We start from the raw sequence: 21,143 nt of genomic DNA on the forward strand, positions 1-21,143 counted from the left end.
GAAACTGACTGACAGCAGGCAGAATGCATAACAATAACATCATGAATATGATAATTTATATATTTTTGCCATTGAGGGACTTATCCAGCAGCTTCTTCTATTCTCCATTGAGAGTAGTTGTTCCCTGATCAAACACAGTTCAGTGATCATTAAGGTTTTACCTGTTCTCCTTCAAAACACCAAAATTCCACATAGTGAGATTATTTCATGACCAAACTGAGCATATTAACAGTGATATGCACTGCAGTGATTAACTAGAAAATTTCCTCTCGGGAAATTTTGAATGGGCCGCGGGGCTACTGCCGATTTTGCCATCTCTGTCAACATGGGAATCAAACCCACGATCTTAAGCGCAAGACAGAGCTGATCAGACAGACACATGATCATCTTTCTATAAGCACTGATATGGAGGAGCTGTAACCACATTAGGTTAACTGTGTGTGTGTGTGTGACTGTAATCACATGAAGCTGGCTCTAGAGTCTGTGTGTGTGTGTGTGACTATGAGCTGCATCCTGTGTCAGTCTGATTTAGCTGTGTCTGTGTTTATAAACATTTAAACGAGCGCCAGGTGGATTGTTTATGAAGTTAACGAGCTCTGGCCTGAGGATCAAAGAGGTTACCACGGCGATAGGGGCCCCCGCAGGCTGAGACAGACAGAAACGTGGAGAAAAAGAGCCATTTTCTGCCTCTGCACCGGTCTCACATTTAGGCTTAGGGTGAGAAAACGGTAACTCCTATCAGAACAAAACACAGATCACATTGCTCTAAGGACTTCCTGAAAATTTCGGTACGATTTGGTGTTTCTACAGTAAATATTTTGGCGACGCTGGCAGTTTTAAAACATCAGGCCGTTCTGCTCCTCTCAGAAAATATTTGTATTGGACTCAATGAGGAGCAGAGACAGACGTGGCCGCACTCAGAGGCTGATTCTGTCAATTCTGTAAGTCTCTCTGATATTTTGAGCACATGACATGAGAGATAACAAGTTTGTCTTACAAATTCTGAAAAAATTATGTCTGTAGAGTGAAAATTGTGGCCGTGCTGACAGTTTATCCAGAAAAAATACAGAATGTTTCTTCACTCTCTCCCACTCTAACCGATGATGTCACGCACTCTGACACGAACATTCCATGCAATACACACCCATTATAAACTCATAATTTCTCCAAAAATGATCATGGTCATTGATCAGGGATTGATCAAAAACTATATGACCTATCAAAACGTGGAGTAATACGACAATACACAAGACTTGTGTCTACTGTTTGAAGTTTAAATGGAGTCTCTAGGTGAAAGTATGCCTGAGCAGTAGACGTTTGTTAAACTCCAATGATTTGTCTTTTTCGGTCTTTTTTTTCCGCCCATCCCATTGACTTACATGCAAAATTTTTGCGCAGTTTTTCGCGACTACGTCGCGAAAAATTCGTAAACTGTTGAGAAAAGTAATAGCACACCGATCCCGATCAAGACGCACGTTTTGATATATAATGTGGCCTGCAACTCTTCGAGTTGCAGGACTAGTAGCGAATCGAAAATAGTCCGTAAGAGGACGAAGAATAACTAGAAAAAACATTTCCAAGAATGGAAATGGTGTGAATGCTTCCAGCAATGCTGAATGAGCTGAAGAAATTGTTGAAAGAAAGAAAGAAAGAAAGAAAGAAAGAAAGAAAGAAAGAAAGAAAGATTGAAACAAGAGAGAAAAAAGAAAAGGACAGAAAGAAAGAAAGAAAGAAAGAATCAAACAAACAAAGAAGTAAAAAGACAGAAATGGAGTGAAAGAAAGAAAGAAAGAAAGAAAGAAATGGAGTAAAAACAAAGGAAGAGAAAAGGAGTAGAAAGAAAGAAAGAAGCGAATCGAAAATAGTCCGTAAGAGGACGAAGAATAACTAGAAAAAACATTTCCAAGAATGGAAATGGTGTGAATGCTTCCAGCAATGCTGAATGAGCTGAAGAAATTGTTGAAAGAAAGAAAGAAAGAAAGAAAGAAAGAAAGAAAGATTGAAACAAGAGAGAAAAAAGAAAAGGACAGAAAGAAAGAAAGAAAGAAAGAAAGAAAGAATCAAACAAACAAAGAAGTAAAAAGACAGAAATGGAGTGAAAGAAAGAAAGAAAGAAAGAAAGAAATGGAGTAAAAACAAAGGAAGAGAAAAGGAGTAGAAAGAAAGAAAGAAAGAATCAAACAAACAAAGAAGTAAACAAACAGAAATGGAGTGAAAGAAAGAAAGAAAGAAAGAAATGGAGTAAAAACAAAGGAAGAGAAAAGGAATAGAAAGAAAGAAAGATAGATAGATAGATAGATAGATAGATAGATAGATAGATAGATAGATAGATAGATAGATAGATAGATAGATAGATAGATAGATAGGTAGGACACATGTTAAAAGCTGCATCCTATGTCCCAGGCTCCACCTGTAATTGTACTACTATTAATAGAGTTGGAAAGACTAAACGTCTGAACTTAAATTCATGAGAAAAAAATTAATTGTTGGAGATGTTTACATCAAAAGTATAAAATAATTGAGAGCCTGATGAATTTGAGCTGAAAACCTGTGTGTGTGTCTGGGTGTGTGAGTCTGACGGTCTCTCTGTCTGTGTGTACATGTGCAGAAAGTAAAACTGTTAAGCGCCACAAAACTCCTCTCTCCCTAATGATCTGATTGATTGGCAGCCTGCCCTCAGAAGTTACCATGGCGACTACCATGCTTACATTTTACTGTGTGGAACAGTGTTGTGTTTGTGTGTTTGTCTGTTTGTGTATGTGTGTGTGTGTGTGTGTGACTGTGTGTGAGTGTCTGTGTGTGTCTGTCTGTGTGAGTGTGATGCCTGTGTTTGTGCGTGGACATCCTCTGTCAGTCTGGTTTATCATGTGTGTGTGTGGGGCTGTGTTTAAAAACATCTTAACGAGCAGCCAGGCTGCACCTGCACTGTTCTATTAATAGACTTTGATAACGAGCTGGCCACTACAGCTGGACCAACTGCACACAGAGCAGAGCAGAGAGATTTGTGCTCTGAGCAGCTTCCCAAAACAGCCCAGAACCGTAACTCTTATCAGAATATGGTCCCGACCATCTGGGCAAGCAGACCTTCCTGAGCACATTGATGTGCATTAAATGTTTGTAGGGCAAAAACTTTTCTCAGGGTCGCAAGGTAGAAAAGGGGGGCATTTCTGCTTTTCTAAAAAAATCAGCTCCTACTTTTATATTGAAGTGGATGAGCCACTGGAGCGGGTCTAGCTGGACAATTAGGCTCATAGAGACAATTCTGTAAGTCTGTCTGCTGTTTTGAACACATTAAATGAGACACAACAAGTGTGGCTACAAACCGGTGAGGAAATCATGTGTCTAGAGTTTAATTTGTGGCCGTGCTGGCAATTTATCCAGAAAAAATCCTGAATGTTTTTTCGATCCCTCTCACTCTAACGATGATGTCACTCACTCTGACCCAACCCCATACACACTCATTGAAAAGTGTGAAATTTGTCAGAAATCCTCATGTGCTTTTAAAGGATTTATCTCAAAAACGGTACAAGCTATGAAAAAGTTGTAAATACAGGATGAATACATTAGAAGTTTGTCTACAGCTCAGAATTTGAATGAAGTCTCTAGCTGAAAGTATGTGGACGCTTTAAAGGCTGAAAGAAGTAAGAAGATTTGAAGAGTTTCAAGACTGTTCCAATGCATTCTCTATGGGGAAAAAAAAATCAGAAATAGTTGAATATTGCAAAAAGTATGAATAGTTGAAAAGAGAAAAGACATAGCACACCTGTCCCGAAAAGGCTGAACATTTTGATATTTGAATTGTTGAAATAGCACAAAGTATGAAGGACTAGTTACATGACGAAGAAAGGCAGAAAATGGCCGAACCGAATAACAATAGTGTGAATGCTTCCAGCATTCACACTAACTAGAAAAAACATTTCCAAGAATGGAAATGGTGTGAATGCTTCCAGCAATGCTGAATGAGCTGAAGAAATTGTTGAAAGAAAGAAAGAAAGAAAGAAAGAAAGAAAGAAAGAAAGATTGAAAGATTGAAACAAGAGAGAAAAAAGAAAAGGACAGAAAGAAAGAAAGAAAGAAAGAAAGAAAGAAAGAAAGAAAGAAAGGAAGAAAGAATCAAACAAACAAAGAAGTAAAAAGACAGAAATGGAGTGAAAGAAAGAAAGAAAGAAAGAAAGAAAGAAATGGAGTAAAAACAAAGGAAGAGAAAAGGAGTAGAAAGAAAGAAAGAAAGAATCAAACAAACAAAGAAGTAAACAAACAGAAATGGAGTGAAAGAAAGAAAGAAAGAAAGAAATGGAGTAAAAACAAAGGAAGAGAAAAGGAATAGAAAGAAAGAAAGAAACAATCAAACAAACAAAGAAGTAAAAAGACAGAAATGGAGTGAGTGAAAGAAAGAAGGAAAGAAAGAAAGAAAGAAAGAAAAAGAGAGAGGGGGATGATAGATAGAAAGAGGTAGATGGATGGATGGATGGATGGATGGATAGAGAGGGAAGGATAGAAAAAGTTACGTAAAATACAAATGAAGGAGTAGAAGAAAGAAAGAAAGAAAAAAAGGAGACAGAGGGGTTAAAAATAGGGAGGGGATAGATAGATAGATAGATAGATAGATAGATAGATAGATAGATAGATAGATAGATAGATAGATAGATAGATAGATAGATAGGTAGGACACATGTTAAAAGCTGCATCCTATGTCCTAGGCTCCACCTGTAATTGTACTACTATCAATAGAGTTGGAAAGACTAAACGTCTGAACTTAAATTCATGAGAAAAAAATTAATTGTTGGAGATGTTTACATCAAAAGTATAAAATAATTGAGAGCCTGATGAATTTGAGCTGAAAACCTGTGTGTGTGTCTGGGTGTGTGAGTCTGACGGTCTCTCTGTCTGCGTGTACATGTGCAGAAAGTAAAACTGTTAAGCGCCACAGAACTCCTCTCTCCCTAATGATCTGATTGATTGGCAGCCTGCCCTCAGAAGTTACCATGGCGACTACCATGCTTACATTTTACTGTGTGGAACAGTGTTGTGTTTGTGTGTTTGTCTGTTTGTGTATGTGTGTGTGTGTGTGTGACTGTGTGTGTCTGTCTGTGTGAGTGTGATGCCTGTGTTTGTGCGTGGACATCCTCTGTCAGTCTGGTTTATCATGTGTGTGTGTGGGGCTGTGTTTAAAAACATCTTAACGAGCAGCCAGGCTGCACCTGCACTGTTCTATTAATAGACTTTGATAACGAGCTGGCCGCTACAGCTGGACCAACTGCACACAGAGCAGAGCAGAGCAGAGAGATTTGAGCTCTGAGCAGCTTCCCAAAACAGCCCAGAACCGTAACTCTTATCAGAATATGGTCCCGACCATCTGGGCAAGCAGACCTTCCTGAGCACATTGATGTGCATTAAATGTTTGTAGGGCAAAAACTTTTCTCAGGGTCGCAAGGTAGAAAAGGGGGGCATTTCTGCTTTTCTAAAAAAATCAGCTCCTACTTTTATATTGAAGTGGATGAGCCACTGGAGCGGGTCTAGCTGGACAATTAGGCTCATAGAGACAATTCTGTAAGTCTGTCTGCTGTTTTGAACACATTAAATGAGACACAACAAGTGTGGCTACAAACCGGTGAGGAAATCATGTGTCTAGAGTTTAATTTGTGGCCGTGCTGGCAATTTATCCAGAAAAAATCCTGAATGTTTTTTCGATCCCTCTCACTCTAACGATGATGTCACTCACTCTGACCCAACCCCATACACACTCATTGAAAAGTGTGAAATTTGTCAGAAATCCTCATGTGCTTTTAAAGGATTTATCTCAAAAACGGTACAAGCTATGAAAAAGTTGTAAATACAGGATGAATACATTAGAAGTTTGTCTACAGCTCAGAATTTGAATGAAGTCTCTAGCTGAAAGTATGTGGACGCTTTAAAGGCTGAAAGAAGTAAGAAGATTTGAAGAGTTTCAAGACTGTTCCAATGCATTCTCTATGGGGAAAAAAAATCAGAAATAGTTGAATATTGCAAAAAGTATGAATAGTTGAAAAGAGAAAAGACATAGCACACCTGTCCCGAAAAGGCTGAACATTTTGATATTTGAATTGTTGAAATAGCACAAAGTATGAAGGACTAGTTACATGACGAAGAAAGGCAGAAAATGGCCGAACCGAATAACAATAGTGTGAATGCTTCCAGCATTCACACTAACTAGAAAAAAACATTTCCAAGAATGGAAATGGTGTGAATGCTTCCAGCAATGCTGAATGAGCTGAAGAAATTGTTGAAAGAAAGAAAGAAAGAAAGAAAGAAAGAAAGAAAGAAAGAAAGAAAGAAAGATTGAAAGATTGAAACAAGAGAGAAAAAAGAAAAGGACAGAAAGAAAGAAAGAAAGAAAGAAAGAAAGAAAGAAAGAAAGGAAGAAAGAAAGAAAGGAAGAAAGAATCAAACAAACAAAGAAGTAAAAAGACAGAAATGGAGTGAAAGAAAGAAAGAAAGAAAGAAAGAAAGAAATGGAGTAAAAACAAAGGAAGAGAAAAGGAGTAGAAAGAAAGAAAGAAAGAATCAAACAAACAAAGAAGTAAACAAACAGAAATGGAGTGAAAGAAAGAAAGAAAGAAAGAAATGGAGTAAAAACAAAGGAAGAGAAAAGGAATAGAAAGAAAGAAAGAAACAATCAAACAAACAAAGAAGTAAAAAGACAGAAATGGAGTGAGTGAAAGAAAGAAGGAAAGAAAGAAAGAAAGAAAGAAAGAAAAAGAGAGAGGGGGATGATAGATAGAAAGAGGTAGATGGATGGATGGATGGATGGATGGATAGAGAGGGAAGGATAGAAAAAGTTACGTAAAATACAAATGAAGGAGTAGAAGAAAGAAAGAAAGAAAAAAAGGAGACAGAGGGGTTAAAAATAGGGAGGGGGATAGATAGATAGATAGATAGATAGATAGATAGATAGATAGATAGATAGATAGATAGATAGATAGATAGATAGATAGATAGATAGATAGATAGATAGGTAGGACACATGTTAAAAGCTGCATCCTATGTCCTAGGCTCCACCTGTAATTGTACTACTATCAATAGAGTTGGAAAGACTAAACGTCTGAACTTAAATTCATGAGAAAAAAATTAATTGTTGGAGATGTTTACATCAAAAGTATAAAATAATTGAGAGCCTGATGAATTTGAGCTGAAAACCTGTGTGTGTGTCTGGGTGTGTGAGTCTGACGGTCTCTCTGTCTGCGTGTACATGTGCAGAAAGTAAAACTGTTAAGCGCCACAGAACTCCTCTCTCCCTAATGATCTGATTGATTGGCAGCCTGCCCTCAGAAGTTACCATGGCGACTACCATGCTTACATTTTACTGTGTGGAACAGTGTTGTGTTTGTGTGTTTGTCTGTTTGTGTATGTGTGTGTGTGTGTGTGACTGTGTGTGTCTGTCTGTGTGAGTGTGATGCCTGTGTTTGTGCGTGGACATCCTCTGTCAGTCTGGTTTATCATGTGTGTGTGTGGGGCTGTGTTTAAAAACATCTTAACGAGCAGCCAGGCTGCACCTGCACTGTTCTATTAATAGACTTTGATAACGAGCTGGCCGCTACAGCTGGACCAACTGCACACAGAGCAGAGCAGAGCAGAGAGATTTGAGCTCTGAGCAGCTTCCCAAAACAGCCCAGAAAAAGAGAACCGTAACTCTTATCAGAATGTGGTCCTCCTGACCATCTGGGCAAGCAGACCTTCCTGAGCACATTGATGTGCATTAAATGTTTGTAGGGCAAAAACTTTTCTCAGGGTCGCAAGGTAGAAAAGGGGGGCATTTCTGCTTTTCTAAAAAAATCAGCTCCTACTTTTATATTGAAGTGGATGAGCCACTGGAGCGGGTCTAGCTGGACAATTAGGCTCATAGAGACAATTCTGTAAGTCTGTCTGCTGTTTTGAACACATTAAATGAGACACAACAAGTGTGGCTACAAACCGGTGAGGAAATCATGTGTCTAGAGTTTAATTTGTGGCCGTGCTGGCAATTTATCCAGAAAAAATCCTGAATGTTTTTTCGATCCCTCTCACTCTAACGATGATGTCACTCACTCTGACCCAACCCCATACACACTCATTGAAAAGTGTGAAATTTGTCAGAAATCCTCATGTGCTTTTAAAGGATTTATCTCAAAAACGGTACAAGCTATGAAAAAGTTGTAAATACAGGATGAATACATTAGAAGTTTGTCTACAGCTCAGAATTTGAATGAAGTCTCTAGCTGAAAGTATGTGGACGCTTTACAGGCTGAAAGAAGTAAGAAGATTTGAAGAGTTTCAAGACTGTTCCAATGCATTCTCTATGGGGAAAAAAAAATCAGAAATAGTTGAATATTGCAAAAAGTATGAATAGTTGAAAAGAGAAAAGACATAGCACACCTGTCCCGAAAAGGCTGAACATTTTGATATTTGAATTGTTGAAATAGCACAAAGTATGAAGGACTAGTTACATGACGAAGAAAGGCAGAAAATGGCCGAACCGAATAACAATAGTGTGAATGCTTCCAGCATTCACACTAACTAGAAAAAACATTTCCAAGAATGGAAATGGTGTGAATGCTTCCAGCAATGCTGAATGAGCTGAAGAAATTGTTGAAAGAAAGAAAGAAAGAAAGAAAGAAAGAAAGAAAGAAAGAAAGAAAGATTGAAAGATTGAAACAAGAGAGAAAAAAGAAAAGGACAGAAAGAAAGAAAGAAAGAAAGAAAGAAAGAAAGAAAGAAAGAAAGAAAGAAAGAAAGAAAGAAAGAAAGGAAGAAAGAAAGAAAGGAAGAAAGAATCAAACAAACAAAGAAGTAAAAAGACAGAAATGGAGTGAAAGAAAGAAAGAAAGAAAGAAAGAAAGAAATGGAGTAAAAACAAAGGAAGAGAAAAGGAGTAGAAAGAAAGAAAGAAAGAATCAAACAAACAAAGAAGTAAACAAACAGAAATGGAGTGAAAGAAAGAAAGAAAGAAATGGAGTAAAAACAAAGGAAGAGAAAAGGAATAGAAAGAAAGAAAGAAACAATCAAACAAACAAAGAAGTAAAAAGACAGAAATGGAGTGAGTGAAAGAAAGAAGGAAAGAAAGAAAGAAAGAAAGAAAGAAAGAAAAAGAGAGAGGGGGATGATAGATAGAAAGAGGTAGATGGATGGATGGATGGATGGATGGATAGAGAGGGAAGGATAGAAAAAGTTACGTAAAATACAAATGAAGGAGTAGAAGAAAGAAAGAAAGAAAAAAAGGAGACAGAGGGGTTAAAAATAGGGAGGGGGATAGATAGATAGATAGATAGATAGATAGATAGATAGATAGATAGATAGATAGATAGATAGATAGATAGATAGATAGATAGATAGGTAGGACACATGTTAAAAGCTGCATCCTATGTCCTAGGCTCCACCTGTAATTGTACTACTATTAATAGAGTTGGAAAGACTAAACGTCTGAACTTAAATTCATGAGAAAAAAATTAATTGTTGGAGATGTTTACATCAAAAGTATAAAATAATTGAGAGCCTGATGAATTTGAGCTGAAAACCTGTGTGTGTGTCTGGGTGTGTGAGTCTGACGGTCTCTCTGTCTGCGTGTACATGTGCAGAAGTAAAAACTGTTAAGCGCCACAGACACTCCTCTCTCCCTAATGATCTGATTGATTGGCAGCCTGCCCTCAGAAGTTACCATGGCGACTACCATGCTTACATTTTACTGTGTGGAACAGTGTTGTGTTTGTGTGTTTGTCTGTTTGTGTATGTGTGTGTGTGTGTGACTGTGTGTGTCTGTCTGTGTGAGTGTGATGCCTGTGTTTGTGCGTGGACATCCTCTGTCAGTCTGGTTTATCATGTGTGTGTGTGGGGCTGTGTTTAAAAAACATCTTAACGAGCAGCCAGGCTGCACCTGCACTGTTCTATTAATAGACTTTGATAACGAGCTGGCCGCTACAGCTGGACCAACTGCACACAGAGCAGAGCAGAGCAGAGAGATTTGAGCTCTGAGCAGCTTCCCAAAACAGCCCAGAAAAGAGAACCGTAACTCTTATCAGAATGTGGTCCTCCTGACCATCTGGGCAAGGAGACCTTCCTGAGCACATTGATGTGCATTAAATGTTTGTAGGGCAAAAACTTTTCTCAGGGTCGCAAGGTAGAAAAGGGGGGCATTTCTGCTTTTCTAAAAAAATCAGCTCCTACTTTTATATTGAAGTGGATGAGCCACTGGAGCGGGTCTAGCTGGACAATTAGGCTCATAGAGACAATTCTGTAAGTCTGTCTGCTGTTTTGAGCACATTAAATGAGACACGACAAGTGTGGCTACAAACCGGTGAGGAAATCATGTGTCTAGAGTTTAATTTGTGGCCGTGCTGGCAATTTATCCAGAAAAAATCCTGAATGTTTTTTCGATCCCCTCACTCTAACGATGATGTCACTCACTCTGACCCAACCCCATACACACTCATTGAAAAGTGTGAAATTTGTCAGAAATCCTCATGTGCTTTTAAAGGATTTATCTCAAAAACGGTACAAGCTATGAAAAAAGTTGTAAATACAGGATGAATACATTAGAAGTTTGTCTACAGCTCAGAATTTGAATGAAGTCTCTAGCTGAAAGTATGTGGACGCTTTACAGGCTGAAAGAAGTAAGAAGATTTGAAGAGTTTCAAGACTGTTCCAATGCATTCTCTATGGGGAAAAAAAAATCAGAAATAGTTGAATATTGCAAAAAGTATGAATAGTTGAAAAGAGAAAAGACATAGCACACCTGTCCCGAAAGGCTGAACATTTTGATATTTGAATTGTTGAAATAGCACAAAGTATGAAGGACTAGTTACATGACGAAGAAAGGCAGAAAATGGCCGAACCGAATAACAATAGTGTGAATGCTTCCAGCATTCACACTAATAATAAGGAAGAAAAAATCGCCCGGGCACTACTGTTTCATAACTACTATTTCATAGCTGTTGGGACCAGTGCCCGGTGCGATTGCCCGCGGCCCTAATTACAGCTCCGTACGTCTGCCAGTGACAGTTTATCTAATGAAGCTCATAATAACAGGCTAAAACTACAGCTTAATAACACACTCTAATTAGTGTGAATGCTGGAAGCATTCACACTATTGTTATTCGGTTCGGCCATTTTCTGCCTTTCTTCGTCATGTAACTAGTCCTTCATACTTTGTGCTATTTCAACAATTCAAATATCAAAATGTTCAGCCTTTTCGGGACAGGTGTGCTATGTCTTTTCTCTTTTCAACTATTCATACTTTTTGCAATATTCAACTATTTCTGATTTCTTTTTCCCCATAGAGAATGCATTGGAACAGTCTTGAAACTCTTCAAATCTTCTTACTTCTTTCAGCCTTTAAAGCGTCCACATACTTTCAGCTAGAGACTTCATTCAAATTCTGAGCTGTAGACAAACTTCTAATGTATTCATCCTGTATTTACAACTTTTTCATAGCTTGTACCGTTTTTGAGATAAATCCTTTAAAAGCACATGAGGATTTCTGACAAATTTCACACTTTTCAATGAGTGTGTATGGGGTTGGGTCAGAGTGAGTGACATCATCGTTAGAGTGAGAGGGATCGAAAAAACATTCAGGATTTTTTCTGGATAAATTGCCAGCACGGCCACAAATTAAACTCTAGACACATGATTTCCTCACCGGTTTGTAGCCACACTTGTTGTGTCTCATTTAATGTGTTCAAAACAGCAGACAGACTTACAGAATTGTCTCAGTGAGCCTAATTGTCCAGCTAGACCCGCTCCAGTGGCTCATCCACTTCAATAGAAAAGTAGGAGCTGATTTTTTTAGAAAAGCAGAAATGCCCCCCTTTTCTACCTTGCGACCCTGAGAAAAGTTTTTGCCCTACAAACATTTAATGCACATTGCCTCGCTCAGGAAGGTCTGCTTGCCCAGATGGTCAGATGGCCACATTCTGATTAGAGGTACGGTTCTCTTTTTCTGGGCTGTTTTGGGAAGCTGCTCAGAGCTCAAATCTCTCTGCTCTGCTCTGCTCTGTGTGCAGTGGCCAGCTGTTGGGGCCAGCTCGTTATCAAAGTCTATAAATAGAACAGTGCAGCTGCAGCCTGGCCGCTCGTTAAGATGTTTTTAAACACAGCCCCACACACACACATGATAAACCAGACTGACAGAGAATGTCCACGCACAAACACAGGCATCACACTCACACAGACAGACACACACAGACACTCACACACAGTCACACATGCACGCATACACAAACAGATAAACACACAAACACAACACTGTTCCACACAGTAAAATGTAAGCATGGTAGTCGCCATGGTAACTTCTGAGGGCAGGCTGCCACACAGGTGTAATCAATCAGATCATTAGGGAGAGAGGAGTTTTGTGGCGCTTAAAGGGATAGTTCACCCTAGAATGATATTTCGCTCATTATCTACTCACCCTCATGTTGGCTAAGGGCTGGAAGAATTCTCAGAGTCCACCGTCCCTTCTCTGAGTTACAGGGGGTCTTGGCGTAGCAGTGCATGTCCATATAACGGTTGCAAAGGGACACCAGAGCTCTTCGTAAAAAAACACACACAAAAAAACACTGGTCAACTGGTCCGTCCAAATCTCGCGTGATTCGCAGTAACCGCACTGACGCCGGCGCAAATCACGCGAGATTTGGACGGACCAGGAAGAGGAGCTTCGAGAAGCTTCCGCTACAAACAAGCTTAAAATATAGACTTATTTAATTTTTTTCGGGACAATTACGCAATTTGGGGCTTCAGCACAAGACGGACATTACATACGAGCATCATGGAGGTATTTGGATGTTTTTTTGTGTGTGTTTTTTTTACGAAGAGCTCTGGTGTCCCTTTGCAACCGTTATATGGACATGCACTGCTACGCCAAGACCCCCTGTAACTCAGAGAAGGGACGGTGGACTCTGAGAATTCTTCCAGCCCTTAGTCAACATGAGGGTGAGTAGATAATGAGCGAAATATCATTCTAGGGTGAACTATCCCTTTAACAGTTTTACTTTCTGCACATGTACACGCAGACAGAGAGACCGTCAGACTCACACACACACACACACACACACACACAGGTTTTCAGCTCAAATTCATCAGGCTCTCAATTATTTTATACTTTTGATGTAAACATCTCCAACAATTTATATTTTTCTCATGAATTTAAGTTCAGACGTTTAGTCTTTCCAACTCTATTAATAGTAGTACAATTACAGGTGGAGCCTGGGACATAGGATGCAGCTTTTAACATGTGTCCTATCTATCTATCTATCTATCTATCTATCTATCTATCTATCTATCTATCTATCTATCTATCTATCTATCTATCTATCTATCTATCTATCTATCTATCTATCTATCTATCTATCTATACCCCTCCCTATTTTTTAACCCCTCTGTCTCCTTTCTTTCTTTCTTTCTTTCTTTCTTTCTTTCTTTCTTTCTTTCTTTCTTTCTTTCTTTCTTTCTTTCTTTCTTTCTTTCTTTCTTCTACTCCTTCATTTGTATTTTACGTAACTTTTTATATCCTTCCCTCTCTATCCATCCATCCATCCATCCATCCATCCATCCATCCATCCATCCATCTACCTCTTTCTATCTATCATCCCCCTCTCTCTTTTTCTTCTTTCTTTCTTTCTTTCTTTCTTTCTTTCTTTCTTTCTTTCTTTCTTTCTTTCTTTCTTTCTTTCTTTCTTTCTTTCTTTCACTCCATTTCTGTCTTTTTACTTCTTTGTTTGTTTGATTGTTTCTTTCTTTCTTTCTATTCCTTTTCTCTTCCTTTGTTTTTACTCCATTTCTTTCTTTCTTTCTTTCTTTCTTTCTTTCTTTCTTTCTTTCTTTCTTTCTTTCTTTCTTTCACTCCATTTCTGTCTTTTTACTTCTTTGTTTGTTTGATTCTTTCTTTCTTTCTACTCCTTTTCTCTTCCTTTGTTTTTACTCCATTTCTTTCTCTCTTTCTTTCTTTCTTTCTTTCTTTCTTTCTTTCTTTCTTTCTTTCTTTCTTTCTTTCTTTCTTTCTTTCTTTCTTTATGTCCTTTTCTTTTTTCTCTCTTGTTTCAATCTTTCTTTCTTTCAACAATTTCTTCAGCTCATTCAGCATTGCTTCCAGCATTCACACCATTTCCATTCTTGGAAATGTTTTTTCTAGTTATTATCTGTAAGTTGTAATTACAATAATTGACCTATCTACATGGCTGAGAATAAAAGATGTTAGATATAAAGAAAACACCAAGTTTTTAAAGATGATAATAGTGTTGTAGTACCGGTCTTTAGACCACATCTTCAAGGTCTTGGTCTTGTCTCGGTCTCCAGCTGGACTCAGGATTTTTATTCCAGACCAGTCAAGACCACAGAGTGATATTTTTTTAATGGCAAATGTCTCTGACTCTTTCATTCATTTTTTGGTTTATGTAACATAATTCAATATTCATAATTCTTTTTAGCTGAGGAATAATGTAAACATCAAGCCACATGATTATTACGAGTACTAAGTACCATACAGTTATGGTCTTGAAAATGGCCTCTCATTGGTTTGCCCCCCCCCATGGTTTTGGTCTTGACTCGGTCTCAACCCCTCAAAGTCATGGTCTTGGTCTTGACTCAGTCTCGGGTTAGTTGGTCTTGACCACAACATTAGATAACGATAAAAAGAATTCCAAAAAATGTCAAATCTGAGTTTTTTTTTCCTGTCTAATTTCAGAGTTTCTAGACGGTATGGGACTGTCCATCTCCACCTCCATCCTACAGTGAAGGCAGCCATCAGATGACAGCATCAGGAAAGAAGAGCAGCCTCTCTCTCCACAGCAACAGGTTGATTCTCCTCTTCATGTTCTCCTCTCAGTCCAGTGTTGCCCCCCCGCCTCTCAACACTGACTGCACTAATTGAATTCACCAAAAGCAGCTAATGCTCCACTGTGGTGTCAGGAGTGCGAATGCAGTGGGTGTAACATTGGATTAAAACGACTGTATTATCACTGGAGAAGCACTTAAACATGCCATGTTATGTAAATTAAGATTGTAGTTTCAATTCAAAGGAGATGGTGTTCAACATGAATATCAAAGAAGGGAGAAAACAAAGGAAATGAAATCACACACACACACACACACACGCGCCTGCACACATACTAATTAAAACTCCAACCAGCAACAGCGTTTTTTTTATGTACGTACTGCACATCTGTGGCGCAGCCGTTGGATTGTTTATTTATTAGGCTGACACTGTGAGTGGGGGAGTAGAAAAAAAAAGTTTTTATGAGCCAGTGAGATAAATGTGTGAGGCCTGCAGGGCAGAGCACGCAGCAACAAGGTAGGAGAGGAACAAGAGGGGTATTCTTCAGAGGAGCAGCCTTCAGGCCTGTAGGTCTTTCAACACTGATCTTTGTAATAAGATACAGAAGACATGCATTGGCATGAGCTCATCAGTCTTTCTAGTTTTTGGAGGAAACAGTTTCCAGTTAAAAAACGTATCTGTGCTTCTTTAGTCACATGTTGAGGCTCACTTGTTCTCAGAAGAATGACAATGTTGGATACACATGATTAGTGTGCACATGCATCTAGGTGACTATATTTCTGAATAAGGGCCTGGTGTGTTTGAGCTGATCAGTGAGTCAGAAAAGTGATGAGTTTGATACCAGCAATTTGATAGTTTCATAGTTTGTGATCAAATTTTTATTCAAACTTTGTAAAAGACAATAAATATTGATAAGCAAGGTAAAACATAAGACTAGGCCTGTGACGATAACAAATTTTGCTTTTTTTTGAAAACAAATTAACCACTAATGTACTAATAATATTTCATAATAATGCAAGTAGACTCTTTCAAATTCAATACACTTTCATTAGTATTTTTGCAATGCAATGTCAAGAACTAATATCCAATACCTGAAGCTTCATTTTTATTCAAACGAACTACCGGTAATTTGACTGCCACAGTTGTTAGATTTCATCAATGAGACCAGCATTTATCTCCCAAAAAGTATTTAACTAGCCAGCGGTAAACCTCTAAAAACCTGCTGGTAAGTTACTCGGCTCGTTTTCTCCCCCGGGATGACGACGGAGGTTGACCGGCCCATGAGCTCAGCAGACGGCTGCAGCCTCTGGGAAGCCCCCGTTGCTCCCGCAGTGGCTCTGCACAAAAACGTCGGAGGAAATCTCCTAACAGACATTATCTGGATAAACTGACCACAGACTGGGGATCTAATGTGTGACTTTCTCACGTGGAAAAAATATTAGAACTTTAAAAAGTGACGTATTAACAGCGTTGTAGCGAGAATTAAATAAGCTTTTAGCTGCTTAGCTTTAGCTTTACTGCTATCGCTGCCGGTTGCCACGAAATGCATTCTGGGAAACAAAGATCCTGGATGACTGACAAGAGGGTTCACTCCGTTCATTCCGCTATGGCACAAACGACCCAGGTGCTGTGACCGATGCAGAGTGTAGCCTCTTGTCATCCAGCCTGTTTGGAGGCCAGAGACGAGGACAATAAACACGTGCGCACATGGCAATATATCGAGGCCGAAAAATTATTGAGTTAATTTTCATTTATCGTGCGATTAATTGATTTATTGATTATCATCCCATGCCTACATAAGACAGACATAAAAATGAGAAGATGAGAAATTAAAGTAGTCATGATGTCGACAGCTGTTTCATAGTTTTAGAGATGAAAAGGTTTCTGGTTTCACACGATATCACTTTGGAAATGCCACTGAAAAAATTACCACTGAGATGTTTAATTATCACTACAGTGGGTCTTGCAGACAGGTCGAGGTGGCGGCACCGCTGCGCCTCCACACCCCTTATTTATTATGATATTATTATTATTATTTATTATTTTTTTTTATTATCAACATAAAACCATCAGATGCTCGTTGAAACGATTGTTTATTAGCAACATGACAACGGAGGTCAGCGAAACAAAAGGAGGTGAAGATCCCAGCCAAGAACAACAGAAAGAGGGGAAGCTGCTGGGCCAGCCACACAATGGGCCTTCACACCCAGCCGTCCTCTGGTCCAGCACAAAGAGGAATCATCAGAATCACCACAGAGAACAGGACAAACGGCCGGTTCACTACCGAAGGAGACAACAGGTCACTGTGGATCCAGATGTGAGAGAGCTCCTCCAGAATCTGTGATTGTTAACACCTTCAGGTCTGGTGTACCTGTGAAGGAGACAGGAGGAGGAGGATGAAGTTGAGGAAGAGCAAGGGCAGAGACAAAGAAGATAACTTTGTCCTGTCAGATATTTCCTCATGTAACAGTGGAACAGAGAGCCAGTGCAGCGTGCCGTCTGCTGAGGTCACACCAGGGCCGCGCTCAAAGTTAAATCTAGTTGAACGTGGTGCATCCAGACAGACAGGAGGGTCGACCAGTTTCCAGCTGCTCCCACAGCCCCCTCCTCCCTACCTGCTGCCCCTCTGCTTTATGTTATTAGCAGGACTAATGCGTAGTACACACCCCGTCCCGACTGTGGTTAACTTGACTCATGTTATGTTCTGTACGGCATCAACCAGCAACAGTCTCAGGTTTATGCGTGGCAAGTTGGTGCACGCCGTGTAAAATTTTTTCAAAGCAGACAAATCAATACCTCTTATGTCATGTGTGTGTGTGTGTGTGTTTTTGGGGGGCATTTTTTGCCTTTATTTTGATAGGACAGTGTAGACTTAGACTTAGAATTAGACACTTTATTGATCCCAAAGGAAGTTCAAGTGTCACAGACATACATATAATCTAAAGGCATAGAAGAGCAATATATATAACACAGAAAAGTAAGAAAAAATATAGACTATATAAATCCTTATAAAACTATATACATATTAATAAAAAGTAGAATAAATAGAGATTAAAAAAAAAGAAAAAACTGTACCAAATTAAATATACATAATGTATAAAACTGTTCAAAGGAAGAAAAAAACAGTGCAAATGTAGTTGTGCAAAGAGTTAGGTTTAGGGTTTGTTAGAGAGACAGGAAATGGGGGAACGACTTAGGCTAAAGATCGTCTGGGCCGGGAGTCGTACCAGCGATCAGCGCTGCAGGCATACGTCAGCACGGGGCGTTGGGGCGTTCTCTCTAACCACTCAACCACCGAGCAATCCCCGGTCCTATTACTGTTTAAACATTTACATTGCACTTCATTGTCACAACAACATGATGGTAATGAGATCATGATCATTGCAGTCACTAGAATTGAGACTTTTAAGTTTAGCGTTTAGCGTCTCCATACATAGACTGAATCTTGACTGAAACAAAACCACAAAAACATGACTTTGTCTAAAGTGGGTTCAATAGTCCGCATTACATTACTTCTTATGTAACTAATTGTTTCTGTGAAATAAATAACAAATCCTTTATTGACCTCTAAACAGGATTTGAGCCACAGCGTCCATGGCAACAATGACCCCCTTTGAAACACAAACTGTTGCATCACAACAACCTCAGTTACACTGTAAGCACACTCTAAATACACGGCATTAATAATTTAACCTCTTTAATTAACGGCCAGTGGACATTCAGGACAGAGCAGCAGCTTTAGCGTCTTGTACTGATCCGGCTCTTTTATGACCATATAGGGAAAACTACACCACAAACTATATATACTGCCACACTAATGAAAATGTCATTTTAATCGTCCTGGAAATAAAAAGTTTTATGTAATATCCCTAATTCGGCATGTCCAGTGTGATGTATTATTTTAATATTATTTTGTAGTCTTCAATGAATATGCAGCTTCCCATTATTGTTTATTGTCCCCGCTCCGCTCGGTCGGAAGACATAATCATTCTTTAATTGGCCTGTATTTGCTTTAAATGAGCAGCAGAGGATTTTTTAAATTAGCAGCGCGGTAGAGGAAGTGTGTGTCGACTATAAAGCAGCACCACCCGTGCCGTTGGAGGAACGTGACAGTGGATAATGGCTCTGTGGCCTTATTACCCCCGCTGAGCCAGCGTGGGGGAAACAGACAGATTAGCGAGGCAGCAGGAGTCACAGACTTTTGCTCCCGATGCAACACGACAGGACGCGATGCCGTGACACCGCAGAAGATCTAATGTGATTCCATATCACTTAAAGTATCACACAGCCAAAGTTATTTTCACACTCGCGACTCCCCTAGATGCAAATTTGCAGCACGCATTCATGACTACCAATGAAGACCGTGCGCACGTTGTCCTAAATTTCATCACATGCTACATCCGAATCAGTGCGAGCAGCTGAAAAAGTAGCGTGAAGCTGCACCAGATGGCGTCTTGCCAGTCGTGTTTGGAAAACATTACAGGTCAAAAGCTTTAGATCATGGAAATTTCAGCAGCTCAAGTCCAGCGAGTGACTCAAAGAGGTTCAAGGGTCAGCAGTTAACTGGCCAATGAGAAACAAACAAAAAAGCTTCAGGTCACATCGTGTGAACCGGCCTCTTTCAGGGGTGAGGAAATGCAATGCTCCCGCAGCCATGAAAGTAAATGAACCCTCCAGGGTTGACGCAAACAATCCCTGACTTCTAAACCGTTGTTCTGCGCCGAGGCCATGTGTAACTACACCTCCTTATTCACTGTTAAGCCTACCACACACATAAAGATAAACCGGCTGATTTTCCCCATTCCAACCAAAGACAAAAATCAGCCGATTATCTTAAAGTCCCACTCCTGCGACCCTTTTCGGTCATTTTAAAACCAGCTCATTAGCAATGCACATTAGCAATGCACCTCTGGAGGGTGGGCGGAGACTGCTCTGCTCTGCACCCGCCCAGCCACCTCCTCGCACCCCACCCCCCGCTTGCTGACAGCTGGACATTGTACAATTACAGATTCAGCACGTTTAGCGTAAAACTCCACACTGGGATTCGATCCCAGACTGGAACATAGTCCTTGCTCACAGTGCAAGCTGCTCTACCAGGTGAGCTACACCTGTTATACCGCCTTTCACCTCTGAGCCAGATGCAGAGCGGGGTGGGAGCTTGTAGCACTAGTGCCCTCCCCTGGAGCTGTGACACATCAGCTCCAGTCTCCCTGAAACTGCCAGTTTGCGTCTGCCATTGGTTCACAGCAATTTGAAGGCAGAAAAACTCAGAAATGCAATTTTGCACTTCCTTTTCTGCTGATATGTGCTCTAACACAAGAAAAATGCCACAGGAACATGTGAAAAGCACGAAAAACACGATTTTCATGGGAGTGGGTCTTTAAAGCCTCTGGAAATAAAAATAAATAAATAATAAAAATGCTTCTATCAAAGTCAAGTGTCTCATTAAGCATCCACAAAAGTCTGAGTGAAAATAACTGTTCATAGCTATTAGAAAACCTGGTTTAAAAACAGCTCATTTTGCTGTTTAGGCCACTGGTCAGGACAGAGTGGGCGTGGCAGATAACGCTCTGATTGACATTTCTCTGGCTCCGCCCACGTCAAACAATCTCATAGCACCTACATGGCAATGGCGACAGTAAATAAAATCCAGCTACAGGTTTAAACCCTCTGATGTTAAAAAAAATTAATAAAAAAATGCATCGATTGATCGATAGCTAGCTAGCTAGACTATGACAAGATATCGCTTGGGCCCATCATAACCATCATTGGTCGTAGTCTCATAGAAAAAAAAAAACAGGGGCAGGTAGCGCTGGAATGCTAATAAATGCTAATTGCTAATTGTACACCCTTAAGATTATGAGATTCTCCTGTGGTGTGAGGTGTGTTAAGAGTCAAATTCGCCCAACAATCGGCTCGGAAAACAGTCGGGGCTGACGCGTTAACACAAAATGCTTTTAACGGCACTATTTTTTTTTAGGTGGCGCCGTTTTATAATGTTCCAGAAAACCTGCATATGTTTTTTCTCCTCATGTTCCTACACTAGAGAACTTGTTCTTCTTATCACCAAACGAGGCTGCTCTCTCTCTGACAGCTATTTTTTAAATACCATGAATGGAAAGCACAAGAAACATCCAGATCTGGCTACCATCAACAAAGCCAAGTTCAAAGTATGTGAGATCACGTTTAATCAAGCGAGATTTCTGGCGTGGGGGACGAGATTCCAGTGTGTCATAAGACAAATCTTTATTATAATAATAATAATAAACTTTATTTCTATAGCACGTTTCAAAACCATGGTTACAAAGTGTTTCACAAAAAACAAAACACAATATCTTTGAGAGAATAAAGTGTGTGGTGTGCTGTT

General features: G+C 39.6%; 1 long non-coding RNA gene across 1 annotated transcript in view; it reads left to right on the top strand.

The window, feature by feature from the left end:
- Nucleotides 1-21,143, top strand: part of LOC146983483 (uncharacterized) — a 121,147-nt gene that overhangs the window by 44,337 nt on the left and 55,667 nt on the right. The window contains exon 3 of the long non-coding RNA XR_015036319.1: nt 14,687-14,796. This is a non-coding gene — a long non-coding RNA (uncharacterized LOC146983483). The remainder of the gene's footprint in view (nt 1-14,686; nt 14,797-21,143) is intronic.

This window comes from Trachurus japonicus, chromosome 8, assembly GCF_045865225.1.
Source record: "Trachurus japonicus isolate A0001 chromosome 8, Traja_1.0".
NCBI lineage: Eukaryota > Metazoa > Chordata > Actinopteri > Carangiformes > Carangidae > Trachurus > Trachurus japonicus.